We start from the raw sequence: 6227 nt of genomic DNA, 5'->3' as shown, positions 1-6227 counted from the left end.
CCCGATGACCTCGGGATGGCTGGGCAGTGATACTGGTACCTCTCCATGGCTCGTTTGGGTTGATTTCAGAATGTCGCTTTTGGTGATGGTACCTCACTGTTAAAACATATTGCAAATGTTCCTTACTTTTGCAAAGTCACAAAAAATTCTTGCAGGAATGCCAAATTGACTGGCCCGATGACCTCGGGATGGCTTGGCAGTGATTCTGGTACCTCTCCATCACTCGTTAGGGTTGATTTCAGAATGTCCATTTGGTCATGTTTTCTCACTTTTGCAAAGTCACTGTGCATTTGCCATATGGTTAACTGGGCAGTCACCATCACCAATTTGTCATGCCATAAAAATCATGCAGGAATGCCAAATTGACTGGCCCGATGACATAGGGATGTCTGGGCAGTGATACTGGTACCTCTCCATCGCTCGTTTGGGTTGATTTCAAAATGTCGCTTTTGGTGATGGTACCTCACCGCTTAAACATATTGCTAATGGACAAGAGTCACCTGCAAGTCACCGTCCATCAGTCAATTTGATATCATTCTGACACCAAACTGATACAAACTGACACCAAACCCACTTTTCCCAACTCATTTAGGAGCCAAGTATAACATACTTCAGAGCTGGCCCAAAATTCACAAGGCCTTCGGTACAAAACATTAAAAAACCATAAAACACATAGTTACTTTCTAGCTGCGGGGCCAGTTCGGACATTATGTGTAGTCCTATGTGAGGCGACCCCGAATCCCGAGTTTCGGCCCGATAGGTCATTTGGTGTCCGAGTAAAAGCCTAATTGGTGCTGAAAATCCACTTTTTTCAATGCCTTGCTACGGGGTCCTTGAATGAGCTATCGGACCGAGATGTTGGGTTCTGTCTCTATGGGCCGAGACGGTCACAATGCACCTAGTCTTGTGTCTCTGGGACATTTCTAAATGTCGCCATTTTCGTAATGGTCAAAATGAATTGAAGTCATTGCAAATGTTCGCGCTGTTTCTCGGTCCGAGAACATTCTAGAGCGCCGTAACTCACCACGCACTATCTACCTGAGGTCTAGAACAGGATTCTAAAGTTTCGGAACTCTAGGTCTGACGGTTCTTTTTTAGCTCGAACAAAGCTAACTATTGGAGGCACTGTCAGTCTCTACACACCCCAATACGTCCCTCCATCCAAGTTGTGTATCTGTGTGATTTATTTTTCCTTTGAATTTTTATGGGAAAAATGACTGATTTACAGTTCATGGGGGTTGTCTAATCACACATATGAAGTTTTGGACAGATCTGATTTTTTTAACCCTTCCAAACAGCCCCTGAGTCACCAATTATGGCACTTCCGGTTGGCACAGGAAGCTATAAATACACACATGTCTTGACTGACATAGAAACCTAGGGAATCCTGAGTTTTAAGTCTTTAAGTTGAGAATTGACTGATCTACACAGGGTTGAATAATGCAGAGGCCTCGGCACCTTTCGAGGTGATGTACATCCAAATACCTTTTGGGTCAATCTAACCACTTCCGGTTGCTCCAGGAAGCTTAGAATCGACACAGGTAGACCTCATAGTGGTCTGATGGAATGTCATAGAAGACAGGTTCATACAGCATTCATAACCCATAAAGACCCCAGGTTGTATTTAGGGGAGCAGGCAATGTATTCCTATGGGGAGAGAAGTCAATGCACACTGTTTTTTTGTAAACACCTTCTTTTAACTGTGAAAGGTTAATGCCACACAGTCAAGGTTAGGCTTGCACAGATCAGGAGGACCTTAGGAACAGTCCTGTGTTTGAATTGTCCTTCTAAACCTAACGGTTCCGCCGCTGTCACCCAAAATCCAATGACATTGTGGTGCAGGCATCATTGTGGGCCTATTTTTCTCATGGTCGCTGCGCTCAGACCGAGCGAGCTACGGTCAAGAGGGGCACCTCGTTGGACTCGGCACGGCCTTGGGATTATGTTTATGCCATTGCCTGCTCTCTGTGTCTTTAAACACCACGCTTTGTCACTCCATCCTTGCTGTGTGTGTGTGTGAGAGCTTTTCTTTGACATCTGTTGGGAAAAATGACTGACTTACAGTTCATGGGGGTTGTCTAATCACACATATGAAGTTTTGGACAGATCTGATATTTTTAACCCCTCCAAACAGCCCATGAGACACCAATTATGGCACTTCCGGTTGGCACAGGAATCTGTAACTCAACATACATCCTCATTGGGCTATTCCATTAGAGAATCCTGAGTTTTAAGTCTTTACCATGAAAACTGACTGATTTACACAGGGTTCAATGCACTATGTCCATCAAATTGCAGGCAGTGTATGGGTATACACTTTTAGGGCGATTTGAACCACTTCCGGTTGGTCCAGGAAGCTTAGAATCGACACAGGTAGACCTTATAGTGGTCTGATGGACTGGTACCAAAGACAGGTTCATACAACATTCATAACCCATATAGACTCCAGGTTGTATTTAGTGGAGCAGCCAATATATTCCTATGGGGAGAGAAGTCAATGAACACTGTTTTTATGTAAACACCTTCTTTTGACTGTGAAGGGTTAATGTCACACGGTCAAGGATAGGCTTGGACAGATCAGGAGGACCTTAGGAACAGTCCTGTGGTTGAATTGTCTTTCTAAACCTAACGGTTCCGCCGCTGTCACCCAAAATCAAATGACGTACTGGTGAAGGCTTCATATTGGGCCTATTTTTCTCATGGTCGCGCGCTCAGACCGAGCGAGCTACGGTCAAGCGGGGCGCCTCGTTGGACTCGGCACAGTCTGGACACTATGGTCATGCCATTGTTTGTGTTGATTTCAGAATGTCCATTTGGTCATGTTTTCTCACTTTTGCAAAGTCACTGTGCATTTGCCATATGGTTAACTGGGCAGTCACCATCACCAATTTGTCATGCCATAAAAATCATGCAGGAATGCCAAATTGACTGGCCCGATGACCTCAGGATGGCTGGGCAGTGATTTTGGTACCTCTCCATCGCTCGTTTGGGTTGATTTCAGAATGTCGCTTTTGGTGATGGTACCTCACTGTTAAAACATATTGCAAATGTTCCTTACTTTTGCAAAGTCACTGAAAATTTTGCAGGAATGCCAAATTGACTGGCCCGATGACCTCGGGATGGCTGGGCAGTGATACTGGTACCTCTCCATGGCTCGTTTGGGTTGATTTCAGAATGTCGCTTTTGGTGATGGTACCTCACCGTTAAAACATATTGCAAATGTTCCTTACTTTTGCAAAGTCACTGAAAATTTGTGCAGGAATGCCAAATTGACTGGCCCGATGAACTCGGGATGGCTTGGCAGTGATTCTGGTACCTCTCCATCACTCGTTAGGGTTGATTTCAGAATGTCCATTTGGTCATGTTTTCTCACTTTTGCAAAGTCACTGTGCATTTGCCATATGGTTAACTGGGCAGTCACCATCACCAATTTGTCATGCCATAAAAATCATGCAGGAATGCCAAATTGACTGGCCCGATGACATAGGGATGGCTGGGCAGTGATTTGGGTACCTCTCCATCGCTCGTTTGGGTTGATTTCAGAATGTCGCTTTTGGTGATGGTACCTCACCGCTTAAACATATTGCAAATGTTCCTTACTTTTGCAAAGTCACTGAAAATTCGTGCAGGAATGCCAAATTGACTGGCCCGATGAAGTCGGGATGGCTTGGCAGTGATTCTGGTACCTCTCCATCGCTCGTTTGGGTTGATTTCAGAATGTCGCTTTTGGTGATGGTACCTCACCGCTTAAACATATTGCTAATGGACAAGAGTCACCTGCAAGTCACCGTCCATCAGTCAATTTGATATCATTCTGACACCAAACTGATACAAACTGACACCAAACCCACTTTTCCCAACTCATTTAGGAGCCAAGTATAACATACTTCAGAGCTGGCCCAAAATTCACAAGGCCTTCGGTACAAAACATTAAAAAACCATAAAACACATAGTTACTTTCTAGCTGCGGGGCCAGTTCGGACATTATGTGTAGTCCTATGTGAGGCGACCCCGAATCCCGAGTTTCGGCCCGATAGGTCATTTGGTGTCCGAGTAAAAGCCTAATTGGTGCTGAAAATCCACTTTTTCAATGCCTTGCTACGGGGTCCTTGAATGAGCTATCGGACCGAGATGTTGGGTTCTGTCTCTATGGGCCGAGACGGTCACAATGCACCTAGTCTTGTGTCTCTGGGACATTTCTAAATGTCGCCATTTTCGTAATGGTCAAAATGAATTGAAGTCATTGCAAATGTTCGACGCTGTTTCTCGGTCCGAGAACATCCTAGAGCGCCGTAACTCACCACGCACTATCTACCTGAGGTCTAGAACAGGATTCTAAAGTTTCGGAACTCTAGGTCTGACGGTTCTTTTTTAGCTCGAACAAAGCTAACTATTGGAGGCACTGTCAGTCTCTACACACCCCAATACGTCCCTCCATCCAAGTTGTGTATCTGTGTGATTTATTTTTCCTTTGAATTTTTATGGGAAAAATGACTGATTTACAGTTCATGGGGGTTGTCTAATCACACATATGAAGTTTTGGACAGATCTGATTTTTTTAACCCTTCCAAACAGCCCCTGAGTCACCAATTATGGCACTTCCGGTTGGCACAGGAAGCTATAAATACACACATGTCTTGACTGACATAGAAACCTAGGGAATCCTGAGTTTTAAGTCTTTAAGTTGAGAATTGACTGATCTACACAGGGTTGAATAATGCAGAGGCCTTGGCACCTTTCGAGGTGATGTACATCCAAATACCTTTTGGGTCAATTTAACCACTTCCGGTTGCTCCAGGAAGCTTAGAATCGACACAGGTAGACCTCATAGTGGTCTGATGGAATGTCATAGAAGACAGGTTCATACAGCATTCATAACCCATAAAGACCCCAGGTTGTATTTAGGGAGAAGGCAATGTATTCCTATGGGGAGAGAAGTCAATGCACACTGTTTTTTTGTAAACACCTTCTTTTAACTGTGAAAGGTTAATGCCACACAGTCAAGGTTAGGCTTGCACAGATCGGGAGGACCTTAGGAACAGTCCTGTGTTTGAATTGTCCTTCTAAACCTAACGGTTCCGCCGCTGTCACCCAAAATCAAATAACATTGTGGTGCAGGCTTCATTGTGGGCCTATTTTTCTCATGGTCGCTGCGCTCAGACCGAGCGAGCTACGGTCAAGAGGGGCACCTTGTTGGACTCGGCACGGCCTTGGGATTATGTTTATGCCATTGCCTGCTCTCTGTGTCTTTAAACACCACGCTTTGTCACTCCATCCTTGCTGTGTGTGTGTGTGAGAGCTTTTCTTTGACATCTGTTGGGAAAAATGACTGATTTACAGTTCATGGGGGTTGTCTAATCACACATATGAAGTTTTGGACAGATCTGATTTTTTTAACCCTTCCAAACAGCCCCTGAGTCACCAATTATGGCACTTCCGGTTGGCACAGGAAGCTATAAATACACACATGTCTTGACTGACATAGAAACCTAGGGAATCCTGAGTTTTAAGTCTTTAAGTTGAGAATTGACTGATCTACACAGGGTTGAATAATGCAGAGGCCTCGGCACCTTTCGAGGTGATGTACATCCAAATACCTTTTGGGTCAATTTAACCACTTCCGGTTGCTCCAGGAAGCTTAGAATCGACACAGGTAGACCTCATAGTGGTCTGATGGAATGTCATAGAAGACAGGTTCATACAGCATTCATAACCCATAAAGACCCCAGGTTGTATTTAGGGGAGCAGGCAATGTATTCCTATGGGGAGAGAAGTCAATGCACACTGTTTTTTTGTAAACACCTTCTTTTAACTGTGAAAGGTTAATGCCACACAGTCAAGGTTAGGCTTGCACAGATCGGGAGGACCTTAGGAACAGTCCTGTGTTTGAATTGTCCTTCTAAACCTAACGGTTCCGCCGCTGTCACCCAAAATCCAATGACATTGTGGTGCAGGCATCATTGTGGGCCTATTTTTCTCATGGTCGCTGCGCTCAGACCGAGCGAGCTACGGTCAAGAGGGGCACCTCGTTGGACTCGGCACGGCCTTGGGATTATGTTTATGCCATTGCCTGCTCTCTGTGTCTTTAAACACCACGCTTTGTCACTCCATCCTTGCTGTGTGTGTGTGTGAGAGCTTTTCTTTGACATCTGTTGGGAAAAATGACTGATTTACAGTTCATGGGGGTTGTCTAATCACACAGATGAAGTTTTGGACAGATCTGATTT

This window comes from Oncorhynchus masou, chromosome 24 (genome assembly GCF_036934945.1).
Source record: "Oncorhynchus masou masou isolate Uvic2021 chromosome 24, UVic_Omas_1.1, whole genome shotgun sequence".
Lineage (NCBI taxonomy): Eukaryota > Metazoa > Chordata > Actinopteri > Salmoniformes > Salmonidae > Oncorhynchus > Oncorhynchus masou.
The sequence above is the reverse complement of the archived record's forward strand: the minus strand, read 5'-3'. Positions refer to the sequence as shown.